This window comes from Anguilla anguilla, chromosome 10, assembly GCF_013347855.1.
Source record: "Anguilla anguilla isolate fAngAng1 chromosome 10, fAngAng1.pri, whole genome shotgun sequence".
NCBI classification, from domain to species: domain Eukaryota; kingdom Metazoa; phylum Chordata; class Actinopteri; order Anguilliformes; family Anguillidae; genus Anguilla; species Anguilla anguilla.
The window spans coordinates 46214344-46240103 of NC_049210.1; positions in this window are offsets into that span (position 1 = coordinate 46214344).

Consider the following 25760-nt stretch of genomic DNA (forward strand, 5'->3'; position numbering starts at 1 on the left):
TTGAAGTTTGTTGAAATGGTAAATGTCATGATTACGGCACTTTGTTTTTCGATGGATTCCGCCGCCACTTTCTAGCGTTCAGCTACTTCTTTCTAGCATTGTGCTAATTCCCATATGCTCAGTGTTCGCTCCCCACCCCCCACCCAACGGACAAACACAAACAGAATTAACAGAGACCACTGTGAAAGAGAGACAAATCCTCGCCATCCCAAACTATTTAAACTCTGTGTGACCGAAGTGCTTGATATTTTAGCGAATGACCTTCCCTTTCAAAGGCTCTTATGTGTGAAATGCCGTAATTAGCCCGCGTCACTGAAAACACAGTTTAGAAAACCATTTTCAACATTTTTAATCATCGTAACACAGGGGGTGAGAGAGTGGGCTTTGGTGTTATGGTGCCGTGTGTTTATCTTTGAGCTTTGCTCTGCATTCTGTAAATCCTACACAGTGTTTTTTCTTAATTGTGCTGAACTTGTGATGATGAGTAATTAAAGCAAGCATGTAAGACTGGCTTTAATTACTCAAAGTCAAGGGAAATCATTCAAAGCAGGGCTGTCGAATGACCCGTTAAATTCTAAAACAATTAAAGCTCTTAATACACTTAATTACTTCTTTAATGGATGCATTTAAAATGACATACCATTCTCTGTGGTGAATCTTTTAAAAAAAAATTTATGTGGGATTTCCAATCAAAATAAAACTTCGAGTCGAGTCAACAGAACTCTAGGTATCAGCTGTCACAAGTACATACAAGCACAATATGTTGCATGGCTAATTGGAAGAGGTCAAACCGCAAGTAAAGTCAAATAAATAAAAATAGAAAAAGCAAACTGCTGTTTTCCATCCCTCTTCCAGCGTTTCTTTCTCACTTTCAGAAAAATTAAATAGAACGTTATTCTTGTTTATTTCTTTTATTTATTTATTTTTTAAGCTCCAAGTAATAGAGTTTTGCGGGGACAGGTTCCATTCTGGTTCAGAGGTCATATGTGGTTAAAAGGGGGGGGGGGGTTTAGAGGGAGGGGTAAGTAATGGTCCTTGCCAGAGAGCAGACAGTGAAGGAGAGAGTTGTCTGGTTCTGAGCTTTTTTCTATTTATTCAGCGGGACTCTCTGTGGACGCAATGATTAATCATCTGCCCTAATTACTGAACACAAACAACAATAACAACCGATCAGGAAGGAGCCTCCTGATTGGACGAGCCGTCCCGGGTCTCCGGGCGGATCAGGCCGGTAAGGCACACTTGAGCGGGCCGGCTCCCCGGTGACGTCTGACACGTTCTGTTATTAAGACACACCGGCGGTCGGTGCCAAAGCAGGGTGGGGGGATTTTGGGGGGTGGTCTCTCATATCCCTGACAACCCACCCCCCCACCCCCTCCCGGAATCTCATCCATTCCAAAACAAGCGCTGCCAAACCCGCCCCCCCCCCAGCCCTGTTCATTACCCCGTCCATTAGTAACAGATCCTGCGAGCGGTGTGCTGTGGTTGTGCATCTGTTTCCCCAGGAGGTCCGGCCCTGTCCCGGCTGAGCTGGGACAGCAGATTCGGATTGGACCCCGTCCTGCCTAGACTGGCGCAGACGCACCCTCCTGAGCGTGCTGATGGGTACAGATAACATTCTAGCGCACTGTGAAGGCTGGCATTGGGGGCGGGGGGGGGTACGCTCGACCTTCTGCGGGACTGAAAACGTGCATGCTGATGAGCACCCCAAATTTGCAGGAGGGCTCTTTTTGGAAAACATTTCTGATTTAATTTTTTGGAGTACAGCCACTGCCTTTCAGTTAAAGGGCAGCTTCAGCATTACTGCAAAATGTCAATTTTCCCCCTTACCACCAAAAAGAAAAAAACTGTTAAAATGCTGTTTCTTGCAGTATCTAGAAAATGCAAGCTAATTTGAAGCCTTTTCACACATTTTTAAACCGGATTCAGGCTTCATAATAATTCTAACATGCTTGATGCATTCCCCTACCTACACTTTCTCTTTGAACTAGCACAGATTTCATTTGTAAATACTATTATTTATTCCTACCAGTTTGGACCAATAATCCTCAAAAATCTGGCGTGGGTGGTACACCAGAAGTTGCCAGTGTACTGCCCACACTGATACAAGGAACACTGCACCAAAGCTCACCCAATATACTTATTTATGAGAATATACGTATTTTACTTGCCACGGATTACACAATACAACAGTATCAGTCAGGCATATCTGTCACCAGACATAACTGGTTTATTTTTGGGTGCCTTGATTGTGGGTGGAACTAATGCAGAAAAAAATCCAAGGAACCCTGGTTGACATAAAGCCACCCACCTCCAGAGGCCATTTTGTTTTGGCTAATGTTGTTATTTTCGCCGTGATCATGTAATTCAGACTGTCTAGACTGTCATGGAGCAGTGGAGTTTATCTGACTATTCGGAGCTTGGTGAATATTATCAGAAAAGGGGGGTGGCCATCTTTAAAGGGCATTCTGGGAAATCGAGGCAGACAAGTGCAAAGTAAGATGGAGTGAATTTGGTTTCAAATAGCGTTTTATGCGTGGGGGTGGAGGGAGGGGGAGAATCAATTAACAGCATTTTTCAGGACAGCCATCTGAACGTTTGAAGGCTCATTTGAAGATTGGAAACAAGAAGAAAAAAAAAAAAACAGACTACTTGCTGGAAGTTATAAATCAATTGTCCATTCTCCATTCATTGCTCATACATTACGGAGAAGTGTCACAGGGCTGACGTTTGAGTGTGAAAAATGCTTCCATACATGGAAATGTACAGTTTTACCGTGTTACGTAAGGCGAATCACCAAGTCCGAGATTACCGAGACTTCCAGTGAAGTTCCCCTTTACATATGTGCCCTCCACTATTCTTAGTAATATGCCCATTACCATATTTAAAGCATGAGTCCGATGACCGGTGATTGAGTGAAATGGAACGAGAGCGTATAAATCAGGGGCAGTGAGTACTTTAATTAAGACCTGGCAGCGACCAACACCTAGATCCACTCTCTCAATTAATTTTGATCACTGCTTTAAAATGAACATCTGCTACTTTTGTAAATTAGAAAAATTACCCCTTTATTAAAGAGAGAAAGAGAGAAGAATGATCTATCGCATATTAATATAATACTTTTTGACATTGATAAATATAGAACGTGTCTGTGGGACCGAGTTGATATGTAATAATGTGGGTTTTCACATTTTCTCCCGTGTTCATTAGTGCTTCTTACCTCAGAATACAAAATTTCATCTTCCTTCTCGCGCGGGGCTTCCTTAAATAATAGATAGAGCCGTCTGTGATGGGAATCTCATCACTCTTTGGGCCTTTATGAAAAGCGCAAATGTGTAAAACATGAGCCTAAACGGGGGGCCTGTCGTATTCGTGTGGCGGAGGATTGTGGGTAATGACGCACTCCCGCTCCGCTCGTAGAGACGAGGACAAGGTGTCGCCAGCGAGGGAACTGAAGAGCGGAGCTTCTGAAAGACCTTCTGAAATGAACCCAAGTCTGGGAGACTGTGCCCCCGTCGCACATAAAGGAGAATAATCATGAGCTGTGTCTCACGGGACCGTGATTCCACGAGTCGCGCTATGAAGAAGAAAAAAAATATTGGGTTGTTACTTAAATTGAAGTGAAGGCCATTGCAGAAGAGGGGTGACCACGAAGGGAGGGCCAGAAAGCAACCCACGGTAGCGTTTTGCCACAGCGAAATTTAACATGTTGTTCAGGAGCGTGCTGCGGACCGAAATCGGTCAGAGGGTATTTTAACCGCTGTTTTATTCCGTTCGTCGCGATTCGAAGTCGCGGTGGAGCATGCGCTGGACACAGACAGGACTTTCTCACTTTCTCCCGGGGCAGGCTGGGAGGACGGGGGGGCACTGTACCAGGCATGAGTCAAGGTCACGGAGACCCGTTCGCTGATGTATCATCCGAACAAGCAAAATGAGTTGTCATGGATTCCTAGCCCCGTCTCCTGGGAGAACACACACACACACACACACGTTGAATAAGGAACATGTAGATCTGTGAAGGTCGCGGGCGACAGCTTCGCGCCGGTCGAACCCGGGCTGCGCAGGGAGGAAACAGAGCATCCATCACGCGGCGTCGCCGCGGTAACAGCCTCTCGTTATTTTCTCTTCCCCGTCCGTCGCCATGGCCACAGGTGCAGCTCTCCCCTCCGAAACTGTCGAAACGGACACCCAGGGAAGGTCATCGCGGTCGATGGAGACGAGGACGGCTCCGTCGGGCTACCCACAATGCACCAGGAAGGAGGGAGGGTTCTTCACACCTCTCGCGTCCCTCCTGCAGTCGCGAAGGCAGGGTTCGAAGGGAAGCAGGAAGTAATGAGGAAGGAACCGGGGAAACGACCTTGAATAAATAATCGCATCGGCTGAGGGGGCAAGAGCAACACTGAACCATTTAGCAAATCTAAATAAGCCTGCAACATTTTGGTCATAGCAAAACACCCAATGACAGATGACATGTGAAGGAGTCAAGGGCTGAATGTTAGAAATATATATATTTTTTAATTTTGCACAATGAGTGACAGGCTGTAGAGCAAATACATATTTATTATAAATTACATTTTTTTTTTGTGATAGGGGGTAGTCTGATTCAAATGCATGCATGATGGTGATCAGTCATTATCTAGTCTGAGGTCTGTAAGAGGCCAGATTTGACCAAGCAGTTTTATTAATTTTTTTTTTTTTTCTTGCTCTCAAGAGCAATAACTTGTATTTCCTGGTTACTCTGGTATGGAATAAGCCCTTCACGAGTGGCACGTTATTGGGACAATGTGTGGATGAAGCAAAAAAAGAAGAAAAAAAAAGAAATGAAAAAAAAAATGTATTTCCCCAGGTAGTATATACACAGATGGAGACTTCATTCAGACCATATTGTCTGCAATAAAACCTTCCCTAAAGCCATTAACTATCATAATTATAGTGCCCAGGTAATTTATTTCTTGACAAACTCCTTGGTCTCAGCTGTCATTATCTGCTATGATGCTCGACTGAGGCAGAGTCTGTAAGGTATTGACCCTGACCTGGGACAACACACACACACACACACACACACACACACACATGCAGACACACCCACAGGCATGCACACACACACAAACGCACACACCCACACACACACACACACACACACACACTCACACACACACATAGACACACACACACAAACGTGCACACCCATGCACACACAAATGCGCACACACACATGCACACACACACACACACACACACACACACACATGTGCACACACACACACACACTAGACTGAGTGACCTTGGGCTAAGCTGGTGAGAGAACATCCCCGAGGTTAACAATGACTTCCAGTCTTCCAGATGTGCCTAGCTGGGGGAGAAACTGAGGGAACTGAAGGTGACAGTAAAGGTAGATGATTTAGCACTCCAGAAGAAGGTCATGCCTGAGAGATAACATTAATAAATAAATAAATATATTTCTTTTTTAAAATAGAAATAGAGTTCATGATTTTGCAGAATTACAATAAGTCAATATTTTGTGAGATTTCTCCTGATGAAAGTTGAAGATGCTAATTCACTTTTCACTGACCATCAATAATTGTTATAAAACATAAATCAAATGCAAAGAAAAAAAAATCATAGATGGAAATTTTATGCATTTTTCCTCTGATAAATCTCCTAATGTTACAGAAAGTCTATTGGTTTGTGAAAATCTCCTTACAGAGAAAACGCCCGGCATAATATCCAGGCAAAAGCATAATGTTAACAAATATTCTTACAAAATAGTCCTGAATAGTTCTTTTTTTTTCCAGCCAATATCTTCTTGAAATAATTTTTTTTGGAGATTTCATTGATTGCATTTTATGAATATTCCAAGTCTATTGATGAAAACGTGTCAATGTTGTGTGATACTTTTAAATGAACATTCTAGTGTTTGAAAGCTTCTCTTCAGCTGTTAGAAAATGGCACAATGCGATACATTCTTAGCTACAAATAGCTTCTTAGCTTTAAAGCAGACTTTGAACTTTTTTTGAGTAAAAACAAAACAAAAAAAAAAAACTATTTCACTATTTATAGTAACATAATCCTCCAATGGTATCAAAGTACAGTAAGCAGAAACAGAGGAGGCACAAATTCTCTGAATTTGCTCCAGAATTCCCATACATTCACAAGGTACCATACTGTACTGTAAGTACAGGATGCTTATAGATTCTAATTAAACACTTCATGAAATTCACAAATAGTCGTATACCAATAAACACCGTGACTGCGATTTGCACTTCCACCAGCCTGTCTGGAAGCTCTCGGCACGCAGCCGTTGGGAGCGAGTGTGATTAAGGGAGCTGGCGCAGGGAAGGCTGAAGATGCTTAAATGTCTGATACGGCAGCGAACTGCTCAGCCAAACTGGCACCGGCAGCACAGCTGGTTCAGTGGCCTCTTTAAAATGGCCACGTTATATCCGGGCTGTGACTTTACAATCTTCTCCGGCTCATTGCTGTTCTCTGTTTTTAAGCCTTTCAGGATTTTCTTTTTCGAAGTGAACAAACTCTTGCGGTCAAAGTAATACAATGCGGTCTGTGATTTGCATGCAAAATTTGTAAATTTATTTGTTTGCTTGGGTGATCATGTTTTATTTATTGTGTTTATATTTATTTATTTGAGTTTTTTTTTATTTTTATTTTTTACATCAGTTCATGAGTTTGTTTCTGATGGTATGTGTGGTTGGAAAATAAAACAAAAACAACAAAATCCTAAAAACCGGAGTCTACTGCTCCCGAGAGGCTCAGTCATTAAAGATGTTTTCTGGAGATCCAGGCTGGCCTCTGCAGTCAGCACATTTCTAATGTGAGTCTTACCAACTGGGCTAGGGAGTCTGAAGCAGAGGCCCTCCACTGGCTTTCACCCACAATGGCAGCTCGGGCTCGAGTCAGCCAAGATTAACCCTGTGAAGGTTTTCCCTTAACTACTTACTAGGTACCTGCATGCAAAGACAATGTACTGTGTTGTTTACAGGGTGGAGAATAGTATCCAGTGGGCTGGGAAGTGTACTGCGGAGGGCATATTCTTCAGCAATCGGAGATTGAGAATGAGGAAATAGGGTGTGGACAGAAAATTATGAAGAATTAAATATTGACTATGCTGTAAATAAATATAAGTGTGTGTGTGTGTGTGTGGGTACATGTGCATTGCCAGCCTGTTTGTCCAACAGGTATTCCTTTTCAGTTTCTCTTGTCTCTCCCCTTTCTTTCTTCCATTATTCCATTTGTTCTCCCTCTGTCTCTCTGACTGTGCTGTGAATCTACGCTCGCACACACACACACACACACACACACTTGTAGTTCCTCGTTCTGAAAGACTAAAGGCTGGCACGCCCGCAGGATGGATGCCTGCGCTCAGGCCTTGCTCCGGGGCGGACGATTAAAGATCGGAGGGGAAGGCAGTCCGGCGCTCTCAGACTCTCACGTCTCCGCTCAAGACAAATTTAGCCTCGTAATGATGCGACCCCTCCGCCGCTCATTACAACTCTTGAGCTTCTGCCCAGATCTTACAGTCAGAAATAAGGTCACAGTTCTCATTCTCCAAGAAAAAAAAGAAAAGAAAGAAAGAAAAAAAGTCAGCGATTTGAAATGTAGTTTAAATCACCAAATTAAGTCATGAATATTTCTGGAGCCCATTACGAACGGATTTCCAGCTCTGTCTCAACATCTCAGAGGAGTAGGAGCACATCGGCTGTCCTAGTGAACCCCGAGCCAGGCTCTTCAGCGGCTAATTGGTAACAGACGCGTCTGATCGGCTCAGACGCCGACAGCTGAACCCACCTGGATCACACACTGGCAGGTAAATCGCAAGCCCCACAGATTAACCGGATATCTTAATTTTCTCTCCTCCACCGTTCGTTCTACTTCAGTTGTAATTTTTACGGCAGAATGGAGTTTTGGGGCCGGGCGGATCCGACACTGCTCCAAAAAGTGATGGAGCAGAAACGTACGGCCACGGAAATTGCGATCTCCGGCATTACAAACGGCACTTTGAATATTTAACGGTTATCGATGTTTCATTAACTGTTTTTTTTTTTTTTTTAAAGCCGGATTGAAAGATTTAACGAGCCGGCTGAAGTTGTTTGGCGGGAATTAAACTGAACGGATCGTACTTGTGAACACCGCAATCAAACTTTACAATGGCGCGTTTGACAGTTGATGTACTCCCAGAGTTCTCTCTGGCAATAATCGCGGCAGTGCCTTTCGAACCCTTCCTCCTGCATTTCGGGAACCTCCATCCTTACTTTCGGGGGGTCTGAATTATTCTCGGAGATGGAGAATTATCACGCTAGCAGTGTCGTAGCGCATAATTAATTACCGCTACAAGTTGGGTCCAACGGACACAAAGTACGCTTTTCAGGCCATTATTTCCCAGCTGAGTGAAATATTCTGTGATGAATGTCAGAGCAGCAGCGGCTCGGCTGCCAGTTATGACTCAGCGCCTTTTTTTTTTTTTTTCCTTCGTTCGCGGGGAAAAATGATTTTTGGTTGTCATGGAAACCGGTTTCAGCCAAAAAAAAAAAAAAAAACTTTCATTAACTGTTTTTGGCTTGGGTTATAAAAGACTCGGTTCGCCTTGTTTTCCAGGTTGTCCTCGTGGACAATGCCAAGGGAGGCTGGTGAAAAGAGGAGTGATTGAGCAGCTATCTTGCTGAACAGGACCGAAATGCGAAGGAAATTTTGGTTTCTTTGTGATATTACTGGCAGAGCCAAAAATCAGTGATGGCTCCATAATTATCAATAAGCACATGGGTAGGTTTCATTTCAACTTTTGGGAGACAGCACTGGATCATCTAGTCTCAAAAGCACACTAGCTAGTCTACCAAGTTTTTTATTTATCCTTTATTTACACAGGGAAGTTAATTCATACGAAGATATTTGCCGTAATGCGTACTCCCTGTCTCCCTCCAAACCCACACATACCCACAAAACCCACAAAAAGGCTCTGATACAGGCCACATTTCCTCTGAACTGCCATGTCGTAAGGTCTTCCTCATCCACACATGACCCCTTCCTGAGCAAAGTGCTATTACGATTTTAAAAGGATTGAATCGTTACCCCGGGGGGTGACGTGTGGCACAGTCCGTACTGCAGCCTCTCTGAGCCCTCGGTCGAAGCTTAGCACCGCTGGAGCACTGCTGCTTCTCTTAAAGCCCTTTTTATTTCTGCTCCCTCGCTGTCCATCCATGAACAGCAGAAACGTTCATGTGTCTAAGCAGCGTGTCTTCCAAACTTACGACCGTGAATGAGCAGCAACATCTTTTAGCACCTCACCGATTTGAGGTCTCGTAAGTAACATATGCAAAGTAGAAATATCCAATAATAATTAAAGTCTAACAGAATAAACAAGTCTAATAGGGACTAAATGTACTGTGTGTAGGATTCTCTTCTTCTTCTTCTTCTTCAGTAAGTGTTCTTAACCTACTTCAGCTGAAATAACACCTGGCTTTGAACGACCTACATCGTCCGTGTTGAGTTATTTATTAACACCAGGTTCCCAGGTTCAATACTTTGACCATTTGTCATGTTTTGTAACAGATGAGTCGGTCCCAAGGGCATAACTCGTTATGGAGTGTCTGGGGTCTGCTGAATTGGTCGTCCAGCCAAATAACAGGCTACTGTCTGGCTGGGTATGGTTTAGTCCATGTCGTTGCGGAAGCTAGCCAGTGGCATTGTGGGATACTGTACACTTGGCCCTAGCAGCACCCACCCAACCTCACTGAGGGAGGAAGTGAGACTGCGGGATGGTGCCTGTCTCACCGGGCAGAAATGGTTCCTCTGGCCAATCAGAATCATGCAGCTCAGCCTGTGAAAACTGTGCTGAAACTGTGTTCCGATGTTAACCAGTGCATTGGCTGGAAGCTTTCTCTTTAAAAGACAGCACATACTTGTGTCTCTGGGATATGAACTGACCTACCAAAGAGGCAGACAAGAGAGAAAAAACTAACAAAACAAAAAGAAAATTAGATTAAACCTTCTCCGACAGTCTGCACGTACAGATAGTAGTATTGTAGCTCGCATGCTGTTTAGTGGTACCTGTGTCCCCTGCTGATTTCCTCTGCTATTTCAAAAGCCTATAATGACAATTCCTTTTATTCCTCTGAAGTAGGGGATTTAGTCTTTGAGTGACAAGAACCAGGGTGCAATCCAATTTAATTAAATTACTTGATCCAATTACAAAGCCAGCCAAACAATTATACAAGTTTTCTTTCCCCGAAGTGCTGTTGTTTAGTGGAGAGGGAAACATCATTTACTGTCAGACTGGTATGCAAGAGGTTGGTTTTATTTTGTTTGTGCATGATAGATATGCTTGCATTATAGTTATGCAGATTTGATTTGATGAACGTGCTCCAAAGAAAGGGCCATGTGCACATTGAATACATTGTTGTCTTCCTCCCAAGTCTTTTCAATTTAGAGTTTTCAAAAGTACGTGATGTGCTTTGCTTTGTTTATATATGTGAACAAAGTGGAACCAGCACTTCTACAGCCCTAGTAACGGGAAATTAGCAGAGGGAACCGTTCTTTGAATTCTTTGTTGATGAGCTTGCCTGATCAAAAACCCAAATACATACAATATTTTTCCTGAAAGGAATGCACGCCAAAACATATAATTATGTTACTTTATTTCTGTCAGTGTAATTCTGGCTTTGAAATTGGACCCTGGAAAAGTAACAAGTTATATGCATTTCCCTGACCAATGGTGTCTGAGCATTAAGGTATGAAAAAAATGTTTTATAATGTGACCAATATTAAGAGATGTGTGGATGTGCATACTTTAATGCAGTTAGGGAGATATGCAATTTGCCGTGGTATGCATAATTTAAATGACTGGAGTTGTAAAAGGAATTCTTACCTACTGGTGTGGTTGGAACATTTGCTCTTTCCTGAAGGCAAGAGCTAAGGTTTCCTGTTGACACAGGACTTTTTTTCCCAGGTAGACTTCTGCAACTCAAATAGTCTAGTTTTTTTTGGCTTTTGGCATGCTTAAATGTACTTTATTTATTAATATTTATCCTATAGCCTACTCTCCAGTCCAGTTGTACCATGCTCTGTATGAAACAGATCCCAATATGAATACTCTTTGATACAATTTTCTTTTTTTTTTTTGCAAAATTGAGGAAATGATAATAGGATCCTGGAAAAGTATAATAAAACCTCAGTTATGGGCAGTTACGGAAAGACGGACTAAGTGCGTCATTCACGAAAGCAGCTTCTCGCCCACAATGCATCATGTTTTCATCTTTTACTCCTGTTAGGTATTTTAGCTTTACATATAAATAATTAATTAACCTATTTAAAGAGTGCCATGTTTGATTTATAATGCCAAGAAGCTTTAAGGTCATTGTGTCAAGGCGGCAGTGGAACTCTAATGAACACAGATGAGAACAGTGTCACCAAAATGCAAGCAAATTAATAAACCCAAGGCTGAAAAATGAGGGGAGGAAGAAAAAAATCTGTTTTCTGAGTTTCGCTTTGATTGATGCAAAAATCATATCGTTTCCTGTCCTGGGCTCTATTGTGGAATCAGAGTCTGAATGAAATTTGCATTAAACACAAGAGCAGTGGTAATAACCTGGTGATAAAAAAGCGCAAAATTCAGGCAGATTCACTTTTGAAAGCTCTACCAATCATTATGTTCTATTGCACGTGTGCAGACCACTCACCTTTCCAAATCATCAGAAAATTGAATGCACTCGATGCAATCCTTCCCCCGGTGGGGCTAGGGAGAGCATTAATTAAAACAAGATGTCCGCTGTTGAATGGTATCCCAGTCGGTGCGCTGTGATGCGAGCAGACAGCTCTGTTTAGAAGAATTATTCTATCAGGCTAAAACGAGTTCTTACATCGTGCCACTAATGAATAGTAATATGCTTTCTAATTGGTAGAGGCAAACAGTTGAAAAATTGTTTCGTTTTAAATTCAATGAGTCGTATGAACTTGGCAACTGTCAAATGATCTCTTTTGGAGAATGCTGGTTATCGCTACGGAAAATCTTTACCATGCGGTTTTGGATTTGAGGACAGGAAATCAGTTTTAGTTTAAGTCCGTTGATTTTTACTCTTGTGTTCATGTCTTTCCAGCATAAACATGTGACCAAACCTCATATATGGCATCAATCTATGCAGTAAAGCGTCCAATGTTAATTCAACGCTAACAGACTATGTACAGGGACCATGTGTAAGAGTTGATACATTACACATTTTACTGTGTAGAAGGAGAAAGCAAGGGAATGAATGCTGCAGACAGAACGAATGGGGTCAGAGGTCAAAGTCATGTTGAGCCATTGGTGTTGGGGCCCTGTGGACCAATCAGTCAGCGCGGTCCTGGGCTGATGATGTCAGACAGAATGATGACGCGAATGACACCGGAACAGAGAGAGAATAACTAGCCGGCTTGTCAAGAAGACGGAGCGCCTTCTTCACGAAGTTATCTGACACGGAAGGGCATCAATCACAATAATTATCTCTTTAGGTTACTGTCCCGGGCGCGACGTCAGGGAGTAAATTGTGTTGTTCCCTTTGACTGCCGCTGAGCAGAGATATTTCTCCCGCACGTCCTTAAATCAGAGATCCGTACTGTTTGTGAATTCCACCTGGCTTCTCTTTCAGAATGTGCACTTGAATATTGCTGACACGAGGATGAACATTGCACAACAGACTGTGGTGTTAATGAATTGCTCTGTCCTCTGTCCAGCAGTGTTCTAGAATTAGATTCTTTATGGAACCCTGCCACAGAGGGTTCCATAAAGAACCTAATAGGGTTCCGTTTTGGAGATAGAGCCAAAGAACCCTTTTTTTTCGGAGAGTGTACAATCATATGAAGTCACTAAGATCACACATCTAATGTTTAGTCAAAGAAAAACCAAACCACTTCACCGTGTCTGTATGCTTTCTTTGTTGAGTTTCAGCCACATGATTAGCTGCCTGGCTTAAGTGTCTGCATGTGTACATGTTTGTACTTTTTCTTTAAATTTTCTTTGATGGTAAAATGAACAGAATGCATATAATTTCGTAATACCGTTAGTATCTCTATCTTCGCAAACCTTTCATCATACTACGCACACTTTTTCATCATACATGAGGTCGTGCTCTAAAGGTCACGAAAATAGTTCCTGGAGACAAAAAAAATCTTGATGAAATAGTTTTCCACCCTTTTTTTGTTTTTGAAGACAGGCGAGTGGTGGTATTGATTCTGAGTTGTTTGTATGCAAGCTGTAGCGCAGTCTTACTCACTTAAGATGTCTTCTTTTCCATTCACCTCCACCGGTTCTGTTTTGCATTTTTCTGACAGTCTGTCGGGATCTGAATCCATTTTCTCTGCTTGTATATGGCACATAATCCTCAAAAAGCTTTGATCCTCCCCCCCCCAAGTTGCAAACATTACTATACAGCACCTGCCTGATGTAATTAAAGTGGTCATGTTCTTTAATATGATACCTTTGGATGCTGATGTTGGTATTATGAGAATAGATACCTTCACTAATTTTATGCAGTTATCTAAAGTTTCAGGAAAAACAGTATGCAGTGGCTAGCCAGGATCACATGGAAACTTTTATTATGGTTTTTATTGCTATTATTACACCTGAATAATGCATGCGGTTGACAATGCACATACACGTAAGCATTTCATGCATATCGGTGTGTGGGTAGATGTTTGTTTGTGTTGATAAATGAATGTGTGACGTCTAACAGAGACCTTACCTGTCCTGTGACATAAAAGAGGTGTCCCTGGAGCTACGCTATCGCGGATTACGCAGGTCACAGCTGTGCTAACCCACAATTTGTACTTACACACTTTCCAAAAGCCAAATTTGAGCTTTAGCATGGCTTGTTTTTCTTCGTGTGTGCTTTATTCTATTTACATTAATCACACATTCAGTATATGAGAATCAGTCTGAAACATTGAATGTGATGTCAGTGATCACAGATGGCTGCGGCTTCCAGATCCAGTTGATAGCGCCAATGACAAGGACACGGAGGCCTTGTCTTCCCACAACTTTGACCAACTGTCACCAGGGGCAACGGGACCGCAGGGGCTATGACATCACTGTCTAAATAACTGGCTGGGAATGAAAGGGAGAAGTTTGAAAGCACAGTCAGTGGGGGAGTGGGGGGGGGGGGGAATTTGGAAGGGAGGGCATGAAGGGAATTGAAGTGCTCTGTCTGGTCTAATTTCCTTTTCATGTGAGAGAGAGGGAGGGAGAGGGTGCGCTGTCTGCATTTGGGGCTGTGGCGGGTTTGAGCCGCGGATGACTCAAGCTGGGCCGATTGAAGAGTGGCCCATACCCCCCCACACGCCCCCCCATCTCTCCCCCCCCCACCCCTTATCTGTGTCGGTGCAGGCTTGTGGGGCGCCCGTGGAGAGGCGTATCCAGGCTCCCCTCCCTGGCTTCAGCGGCGCCTGACCCTGCGGGGGGTCGATGTGGCAGATAGAGACGGCCTCGCGGAAAAAAAAACCCGCCGCTTCGCCGGGGACGGATCGCGGACGGACACCCGCGCCAGCCGCCAGCGCTTCTGAAGGTTAACCGTGTTTTGGGGTGGGGGGGGGGGTGGATTGGGCGGGGGGGGGAGCCTCTCTTCGCATGGTGGCTTGTCGCCGCGGCGAGGGGGAGGTGGCGATAGGTCCAGACGGACAGGGTGAAAGGTCGTCCGCGCGGCGCGGGAGTTGTCAGGCTGAGGAGCGGCGAGAACCTCGATCGCCGTTGCCGTGAGACGGTGCACAAATCTGAGACGCTACACACACCAGACGGGAGAGGACAGGGAAAGCAGGCCGCGGGACCTGTACCAGGCTAATGAGGTCACCGGTGTGTGTGTGTGTGTGTGTGTGCGTGCGCGCGTGCGTGTGCGTGTGTGTGTGTGTGTGTGTGTGTGTGTGGGGCGGGGTCCATCAGAGATCTGTGAACAGAACACACAGGAAAGCAGCACACGGGCTGTGATAAGCACTGTTACACAGCTCCTCCCATACAAGCATCTGCATTATTATATAAACCTGTTCTGTGCGGTTCGGCCAGTATGCAGATTTCCATTATGTCGTATTTTTGGGAAAAACAAAAGCAAAACACTACATATTGCTGTGTGCAGGGAGGGGGGGGAAGGGGGGGGGGGGTATACCCAGAGGTGCATCTACGTGCCGCGGCTGTGGTTATGAGCATGCTGTTTTTCTTCACTGAAGCGTAGCAAGCTCATTTAAAAAGCTTCATAATCAACATAAAAAAACATATTCTTTACATTAGCGGTGTTTTTCCTCACTGGTCACAATTTGTTTTGTCGTTTGCGTGGATTAGACACGGATTGTTATTAGATAGCAATCAATATTGTATTACAAATAATGGGTCCAACAAACTCGTAATACGCCGTGGAAACATATGCAATTTATATTATGAACATAAAAATAATTTATTCAATACAAATTTAATTTGATATGAATGAGCCATAATATATGCAATGCACCATGGAAAGATGCACATTTAATGCAATAATTAATTGAAATATACACAGTATACAGTATCGTTAAATGCAGAAATAAACATGTTCAAAGTGTACAGTACGCTTGTAAGATTTATTTGCACGAATGGTTTCTTAAATCTTAAGCGGGACCATTACTACTTTAATGGGTGCAGGTGAAATGAACATAGGACTCTTAAAAAGGAGAACCATGAATCGCTGCCAGTCGATGCCTTCACTGTATCCCAAGCCATTGCCGTAGCTTACCTTCTGGCGACAGAAATCATCTCAGACAGCAGCTTTCTCATCTGGGCCGCAAAGTCTTTGAGGAGAGCTTCATTAGCGGTCATTAGCCTCCCGCCTTAAAAGAAAAGAAAATCAATACAGTTTTACTTGTGGAAATTTCGAAAGGATTCTCTGTCTTCTCTCTCGGCTGCTATGTTGCTTTTTAGGCTATTATGTACCTTTTAAGGACCTTTTCGTCTCGTCCCACGGGCTCCAGGGAGCGCGCCCTGCGCTCGCAGCGAGAGCAGACACCGCCGCCGCAGTCCTCGGCCAATTAGGAGCGTCTGCAGCCTGCTCCGTGTCACAGGGACCTTAAACGCTCCGTCCAATCAACACCCCCGTGTGCCCTGTGACCGCAAGGGGAAAGACAGGTGAGCTGGCACAGAATGAATAATAAAAAAAAAAACGCTTCTCAAAAGCAAGTTAAATGTGCAGTATTTCACTTCAGTCTTCGGTAATAATTGTCCTGTTACCAAGTAGTTCCAGAAAGTTAGGGTGTATGGTATAGTCTAAGAAAACTGCGGTAAAATGTTTGTAAAAATTTATAGGATTTCACTGTTTTTTTTCTTTCAAAACATTGTCAAAGTCATGTAGCATAATGATAATAACTCCTTATTTAACAGCCACCCCGTAAAATAGCTGGATTTATGCAGTTAAATAACACAATTTATTCCGTTTTTCCCCCCTTCATTAAATGGTTCTTCACTGGCACCATTGCTACGAGACTTTTCTTTTACAGTGTGGCGCAGTATAGTGTAGCATAGCATAGCCTCGTCACATAAAGGACCAGTTTCACAGACACAGATTAAGCCTAGTCCTAGACCGATATAAACTCTCCATACCCTCAGTTTAGTCCAGGACTAGGCATAATCCGCGTCTATGAAACAGGATCGTAATGTGCTGAAATCACGCCCAAAGGACAAAGCTCAGTGAGAGCTGGACCGGGGTTAACACTGCCCGGCATTTCTTTTTTTTTGGAAATTCACCACAGTCACGAAGTGAGAAAGGCACGCAGTTAAAATCTCGATTGCACCACGTCCCTCCTCACTCATCCACCTCCTCCGCTTCCATCGTCATCTTCAAACATCTTTGGGTTCCCCCTTCTCTTTACTGCCTCTATGAAGATAAGCGGGAACAGGACGGCTGGGGTCCCCCCCCCCCCCCCCCCCCAGGATCAAAGCCACACACGCCTCTGCTCTCTGGACTGACTAAAACGAACCCGCTTCAATCGATGACTTTTTATAATTTTATTTTTCTCAAAGCCTTTGCTGGTTTCCATAGCTGTCGACAGACCGGGCTCAATTTTTATTTATAGATTTATTTATTTTGTTCACCTTTAGTCAGCAAACTTTTCCTTTGCGTTCTTGTTTTGTAAATATTGCATTTCTTGAATCAATTTTGTAATCTATGGCTTTTTGAAAAAGAAAAGCAAATAAATGAACAAATGAAAACAATTATTTAAGAATACTGAAATCAACAGATCATAGTGATTCTTGTAATTACATTATTTTGTGACCTATTTTTGCCCTGTGATTGTCAGATCGATGCTGTTTTGGATTGGTCTTAAAATAATTAAATACTATTACAGCATACCGAGCAGTGCACTAATATAATCCATGTAAAATTTTGGTCCCATATTTCTTCATACCACCACTTCATAACAGCAGTCAAAACAGCTATATTTTCTGCTAAGAACTGCTTTTGGTGTCAGTATTTGGTCAGGATGTGGATGTGTCACTTTGGTTGCCTTACCTTCACGATGCAGTCACTGGCAGATCTCCCAGGTTTCCACGGTCAGGTTTTACAGAAGTCATGATTCAGATCCTAGCTGCTTGCATTTTCAGGAGCTCTTGTACAGACCTGTTTTCTTGCCCTCAAAAATAGCACCAGATGGCATTTTTTTGCTATTGAAAGCATGTTTAAATTTAATGTAGCAAGCTAGCATTTTCTTTTTACCTTGGACTCCGGCATGCCTTGGATGTCTATACGCATAACAATAATCCCATGCCATCCTTCAGTACCTGAGCACTGTTAATAGGATATAGCTGAAAACGCCCTAAAATATACACATATTTATCTAAACTGGAAATTCGAACCGCAAGAGTGTCGTGCCATATCGTGTGCTGCAACATGCCGTAAAGGAGCAGTAAGGCCTTTTTTCCCAACGCCTCACCGCTCCTCCTGCCCCATCCGCTCCTCCTGCCCCATCCGCTCCTCCTGCCCCATCCGCTCCTCCTGCCCCATCCACTCCTCCTGCCCCATCCGCTCCTCCTGAATTCTTATCAATTCCCTGTGGAGAAGGTGACTTCTCCAGTAAAGTACCCACAATGCAGTCCTTTATTCCGCCGTCTCAGATAGTGCTGAGGACTGGAGCTCGGCCATGAAATTCTCCCCTCAGCACAGCCGTCTGACGTCACCGTTTTATTCCTGAGGTCCGTGCAGGTTTGGCTCGTATAAATTACTGCGTGTTGTAACCAAATCAATTTACGGGCGGCCGGCTCGCCCGATTAACCAGCCCAGAGACTCGTATTCCTTCAAAGCCAAAACTGTGCCGTCTTGGTGTGATTTGACATTTAGCATCCATTAATCACACGCCGCGCCACGTTTGGGAAAAAAAATAACGTTCCCTTGACAACGAACAGAGCACATTCTGGGACATTTTCATTGGGCGGCATGGAAAGTGCCAATTCTCCATGTCATCTTTTAAAAGCCAGTACTGGGCCTCCTAAAAAGGCTCTGACGCGTATTAAAACATGAATGGGAACAAAGTGGTGGCAGCAGTGCTGGCTAGCCGAAACAGGGGGATATGTGTCCGGTAAAGAGTGCAACGGTTCAATTTAATAGGGGGGCAGGTGGAGAGTGAAAAGATTTCCAATCACATATGGCTACGGCCTGCATTTACGATAGTGATGCCATCAAGGGGTGCTTCTCAATAAAGTTTTTTATACGAGCGTTGACGATCAAGGGAAGGATAAAAGTAACAGCCGCATCACACGGGCTGTAATTGTGTCCAGCTCAAGGGGAGGTGCACAAGGCTGAGCGGAGAGCAAAAAAGACTTTGGGTAAGAGTGAGTTTAAAAGGAGACCAAATGCACACACTGGGACTGATTTTTGAACGAGCAGATATGGTTTGGCAAACCCCACGCCCTCGCCTGCTCGGGTTCTGAAAGAGCGCTCATTGCGGTGTTCGCACATCCCGACCGCGTCACATTCTGTGGAAACGGAGCATGCTGATGAGGGCGCATGTGTGAAGCGTCAGTGCCGGAGGTCGTGCCTATTTTCAGAACGGCAGAGCCCACATTCTGCCTTATTTATGTGAGCTGCGGATGACACAATAATAATCGCACAAAACCAAACAAAAACACTCCACTTAGCCCATCGTCCAAATCTCTGCTCGCTTGGATTCAAATAAATATGCCGATCATCTGAAAAGTGTTGGATGGATAAAAATCTTTATGCCTGTTTGTGTGTGAAATTCCGTCTCCATGGTGATCATTGTGTCACTGTGACAGCTCATGGGAATGGCAGCTCAGATTACAACGGGTGGCTCAGTCAAAATAGGCTGAATTACTAAATGCATCTCACCTGATGTACCTGGTTTCCAGGAAAGACACTATACACTCTGACAGCAGTGCAACAACAAATAGGCACATTTTTTGGGGGGATTTAGGCAAATGTGCACTTTTTTCCATTCTTTTGAAAGTCACCTGCTAAACACTTAACAGCTTTTGAAAACTTCACAAAAACCTCAAAATTAATATTAACTTTGGAATGTCACAAGCGACATCACGTTATGAATATTCTTTTACCCAGAGGAGAAGGGCCGCAACACAAGCCACTGTCCGGAGGCCAACTGGCGTTTATGGAAATGCAACGCTTAGAGTTATTGTGCTTTTTTGTGAACAGTTTTTTCTTTCATGGTTATAAAAAAAGGATACCTCCCTCTCTCTTTTCACCTGGAGAGAGAGAGAGAGAGAGACAGAGAGAGATCTGTTCGTCAAGGTGAAAAAAGATTAGGCCTGGCGGACCGCATACCTGGCGACACACTGCGTCTCCAAATGTTCAGTTTTGCTTCACCGCGGAAAATCAAAAGTTCGTCCAAACTCGCACGTCCTCCACCGATTTCGGCTTCTTTCCTGATTTCTGCATGGGGTTTTTTTGGCGGTATATAGTCAAGCGTAGATTTCCCTGAATGCACAGCGTTCGTTTGTCGATACGCCGCCCTCCGCGCTACGCGACAGCTCTCCATCAACGCAACCCCCTCCCCCCCCCCCCGGCTCTAATCCCTCAGTCTGCGGAGGGAGAGAGGGTCTGCCGTTTCCTGAGCCAAGCTCGCCCCCTCGCCAAACCAAATGGTGTCATTACAGTCCAGGAACTGAAATGAGAATGAGGTCACTTTCAGCCATGAGTCACTCTCATCCTGCTCGCATCCCGCCTCGCCGCCATCACAGAGGAAGCCGAATTTTCTCAGTTTCTTTTTGTTCATAAAGAAACATTTCTTTTTAAAAATGTTGTGTATGTTCTCGCTTGCTGCGATTGCATTCTGCATCGAGCGGCCCTGTTGTCATGTCGCCCGTTGAGCAGGAGGAACAGGAGCCTCTACCTTGAATATCAGGTGTCGGCTGAAGGGACGTGAGGAAAGGAAGGAACACAGAAGGCGCGGGACGTGGTCGTGATCTTCTGGAGAGGAGGGCGGGCCACGTTGACGCTCACTGTATCGCTGAGCCGCAGACGTGGCCGGTTATTTTCCCGGTTTTATCAAAGACGTCTGAATCGGCAGTTTCTCGATTAGCATGTCCTGAAAACGAAGTGTCACTGCAAGTCGCCATGGTATCGCCATTAGGATCTATAATCTTCATAAGCTACCCCGGGGGCACGAAAAATAAACGTGGAGAAATACCCCAGCGAGAGAATAAATGATTATCTCACTGCCACATCTTAATGGGGCGCGCGTGATTTCCAAGATGGCCGACCGTTCGAAGTTGCGCTACAAGGAAGCCGTTCGACACGATGATCACAACGATCGATGCAGAACGAGCACCCAGTGCACTCTCGGGATAATAGACAGCACTGCCGCTGCTGTCGGTCGTACTGTAGGGCACCTGTTGATCTTCGTACGGGTGCATCGGCTTCTTTTGACTGAACCCTGCTCAGGGCACATTGAGGACCTCCGTGTGCTACCGGTGTCACATGATAACGTACTCGAGGCCTAATATCCTGTTTCCTGTCTCAACGGAACAGCTGGTAATTCAGGTGTGTGGCACATTGTGTTTCCGAAAAGGTCAAGGATGTTTTTTTAGCAAGGCATTTGCGTGTACGCTCTTGTGTTTGTGTGCTGTACATAAGGAGAGTAAATCATTTTAAACCTGCAAAGCACTGTCAAATGTAATCTGTTTCCATGGTGATGGAAAGCCTTGGCGAACTTGCTGCTACTCTGGATATTTCCGCGAATCCCAGGTCATCGAGTATCGGCCTCGTTAAGCTTTGTCTCAGCTTACAGGCTTTGCGCCACTGAGCGGTTAAAGAGCCGTGGTTAATCATCGTTCTACCTTTTTAAAAGTTCTTAGGGAAGAGCTCTTCGCTGACTGACCACTGAAAACATTGGCCAATCCTGCGCTGATCTTATCAGACAACGGTCAGCTCAGTGACTCACTGTTCAAATGCTCTGCCCGTCTGTCTGTTTCTCCGGGGTATCATTAAAAAAGTATAAACATGTAAAAAAATAAATAAATAAAGCCTTTCAGCTCACGGGTACCTTGTGATCGCGGAATTCAGCAAACGCCCACTCAGAACGGGCAGATCGGTAGATAATGCGTAGGGTTTATGACCGACTAAGAGGCAGCGTTTGTTCATAAAAATACAGTTACTCATTATGATAATAGGGATTTTACAGCAGAAATGTTTTGTGTGAGTGTGTATGTGTGTGTGTGTGTGTGTGTGTGTGTGGGTGGGTTTGAGTGTGTGTGTATGAGATTGTGTGTGATCATAGCACACGCAGGACAGCGGGGAATGGGGAATGGGCAGTGGGCAGGACAGGCCGATCAGGCAGCTGTTGCGCAAATGGGCGCAGTGTAGTGGAACCCTCCCCCTGGCAGTACCCCTGCCACTCTGTCACCAGCCTGAGCGCAGTGCCCCTGGCAGTACCCCCGCCCCCTGGCAGTGCCCCCGCCCCGCTGTCACCAGTGTGCCCGCGAGCGTCTGCACTGATGCGCCGTGACACCAACAGCAGGCTTGCAGAATCTGAGCGCGACACAGGGTTGTGTGTGTGTGTGTGTGTGTGTGTCTGTGAGAGAGCGTGCATTTGTGTGTGTGTCTGTGTGTGGGTGTGTGTGCGCGTGCATTTGTGTGTGTTTCTGTTTGTCTGTGCTATTGTGCACACGTGTGTGTGTGTGTGTGCGTGCATGCGTTGTGGGGACACATGTCTGACTGCTCGGCCCTTACAGGGACGCCGGCTGGAGCGGCGGTGTGTGTGTGTGAGTGTGTGTGTGTGTGTGTGTGTGCGTGCGTGCGTTGTGGGGACACATGTCTGATTGCTCGGCCCTTACAGGGACGCCGGCTGGAGCGGCGGTGTGTGTGTGTCTGTGTGTGTGTGTGTGTGCGTGCGTTGTGGGGACACACGTCTGACTGCTCGGCCCTTACAGGGACGCCGGCTGGAGCGGCGGTGCGGTCGGCTTAACGGAAGGCGGTCTCCGCTCGTCGCGCTAAGGCGGCCATGATCCCCCGCAAGGCCGGCGGCTGAGCCGCGGTTCGGTGGCCGCGCCCCGGAGAGCGAGAGCCGGCGCGCGAGCGCTAAATTAGCCTCGCGGCGGCCGGCAGTTTATCCGCTTCAGGCCGCAAAGCCGGTTATTGGATTTCTCTCCGCTGGCTGGAGGAGAGCGAGAGGAGAGAGAGGAGCGCTCGCCAGCCTCGGCTCTAGCCGTGCTCTGGGACTGGCAGGCGAAACGTCTGCCCCCCCCCCCCCCCCAAAAAAAAAAAAAAAATCTGTGAAGGAATGGAGGAAAAAGAAAGAAAAAGAAAAAGAAAGATTCCCAGCAACTGGAGAAGACAAAACAGTGTTGGGGCGGGAATTAGTTTCACTGTGTAAAAAATAGCCATGGTCAAAGTCTCTCTCTGACAAATGTCCCTTTTAATAAAAAGTAAGACAGCATTATTTGTTCAGGGGATTCAGTTAAATGAGCACTTTACTTGTTTTGTGTTTTTTCGTTAATTGAGCACTATTGCCGCTCCCGCTCCTCCCGACTGCCCCGAACAGCCCAAACGTCACATCGCTAAAGGCCACTGGTCACAGTCGCGCGCGGTTCCAATCTGGAGCTGCCAGCTCCGTCCGGGACTCCAAATGTCAGAGACTCCGGAGTCACCTTGAAATACCCTTTTCTGCCGAGGCAAAGCCGAACGTCACCTTTCGAGGCTTTTAAGCCCAGTGACAGCACCTGCACATGTGGAGAGAGAGAGAGAGAGAGAGAAAGAGAGAGAGAGAGAGAGAAAAATAATAAAAAAGAAAAGAAAAACAATGAGATAAATCACCACGGAGATACGGCAGGGCAGGGAAGTATTTTCCTGTTCCCGTGTGGTTGATGCCGTGTGGAACGCCTGACCAGGGCTTGCCGTGATCCCTTTGTGTCACCATCGTCTCGTTTTTTAAATTAAAACAGCCAGTGGAAGAGCAAGCTCAGCTTTTTTTGGAAACTAAAAGGGACGGCAGTGTAGTTGTACTAGAGGGGGTGGAGGATGTGTGTCATTCTTTGGCTGCTGAAGTCCAATCACATTTCAGCCAGAACAACCAACAGGTATGACCAGTTTGGTTAACCTAACTAATACTAACACATATATTCCAGTTCTATGACATGGTGTAGGCTGCATTATGTTCATGCACATGCAAGTCAGGCCATGGAAGATGAATCTGTGGTGAAACCAGTCAATGAAAATAGGACAGCACCTAACCCTAACCGTAACCCTAGGAATTGTGTCCACACTTTTAACCCTAAGAAAGGGACTGAGACACTAACTAAGAGACCCAAACTACCCGGCAGGGCAGACCAGCAGATCAGGCTGTGTGATGAACTTCCTCTTCACTCTGAGCCAATCAGCACTAATGGACCGGAAGGATATATATTACCAGTACACAGGAAACTGTGTTGTCTGATTTGTTTTGAGTAAAATTGAAAACACTCTGAGCCCTGCAACTCTACCTGTGTTCCAGACTAGAAGAAAAAAAAAAACTAGTTCCTGAAAAAATAATGCCTCACCTTTGTGAAGTACTGTGCATCATGAGAGACTTTCTCTAACAGGATGGGGCTCGCAGTTACGAAAAAATGGCAAAATTCTCTGATGTCAAGATGTTGGTACTGATGAGAAAGCCGAGCCAGCAGGCCTCTGTCGGGGAGAGGCCCAGGGATGGGGGCCCGGGGACGCGGGCCAGATTGAGTCCGTAGCCAAAGGAAATCATCCAACCACATGGCCATTCTACCCTGCACAAAAGATGCTGTTTTCAAAAAGCCACCAGACAGACAGTACATAAACCTCAATTCATAGAAGGCTTGAACGTATAAGATGGTCATTGTGTTTTTGGCATATCTAAGTCTGTTATGAATATTTATAAATTGTATTTTGAAAATGACCTATTTTTAAATTAAGTATTTTAATCCAATATGTAAGTGGGTAATCAAGCATTAGCATTTTCTTTCAAAATGACTGTTTTTAGTTAGTTCATTAACTTTAATAAATTAAGTTAATTCATTAACTAGTGCTATGTTATTGCAGGAGACGGTAACTTAGAATGGTGGAGGAATGTTCAGCAGCCAGCTATAGCTATATTTCTGGGGGGGGGGGGGTTCTGCCAGTGCAAATAATTTTTTTATGGTCAACATTACCTGTCAGAGAAAATTCCTTGGACAAAATTGTTTTGAGCTACCAAAAATGGAGTATGCATGACTGACAGTGAGTACGTGGTAGGGAGACAGATTAGCTGTCATTCCCCAACTGGTTAGACCCAAAACCCATGTGGAGGGTGAGGTGCGGGAATTTGTTGAAATGCACAGAAAACCATATGTGCCGCTACCTTCTGACTGGGCAAATATACAAACCGTGTGCTAAGTTATTACTGGAAGTTAAGAATACCTCGTGTGATTGGCAGGGGAGCCCGTCTCCTAATAAGAGCTCTTTCTGGTGCTTGGCAACCCAGTGAGTTCCCTAGCCGCTCAATTTTAACGTTGTGTGTTGAGGAAATGGCTGCGTGCCCACGCAAAGTGTCTTTGGAGGCAAAGCCCTTCGCTCACGCAGCCAGTCCCCACTTCTCTATAAGGAACACAAGATGACTCTGTTTACCGTCTGTAATTTATACTGTGGGTAGCCATGACAACTGTAGATTCATCAAACCAGTGTTGATATATAAATTACGACCTTTATTACAGTTGACATATCCTGTCATTATATTTCACATACCCGGTATCCTGTCTTGCTCTTAAAGGGAAAACTCCACATGAAAACAACACACACGAAGCTCAAAAGGCCACAAATGTTAAATGTCTCTCATATGGTTCCTGGTTCATACTTTCTGGTTTGTAGTGTTCAAAAAGGTGGGGGCCTTGTTTACAAACATACGCAAGCAATGCACACTGGGATTGCTGTCTCTCGCCAGCTCAAAGTTTCCACTTTCTAAAGGGATGTTGACTGTTCTCTATATGTGTATTTCTAAATATAGAAAATAGAGAAAATATCTGGGGATATATTTTATATATCTGTAATCTATAGCATGCTCTCGATGTTTGCTGATTTATGTTTTTACATTTGCCTTTGTAACAGTGTAATAGTGTTTCTAGTTAGGCCTGTCCTGCCTGAAGAAATAAGGCAGGTCTTTGGACAAACCTATTACTGCATTTCATTTATTTATGTGTACATTTCTATGTCGGTTATTCAGTATTTCTCATTGGCTTTTTTTATATTTAGTTCAATGTGGGGAAAACGTAACTGTTTAAGCAAGCCATTTCTACTCTTTTGTGTGTGTGCATGTGT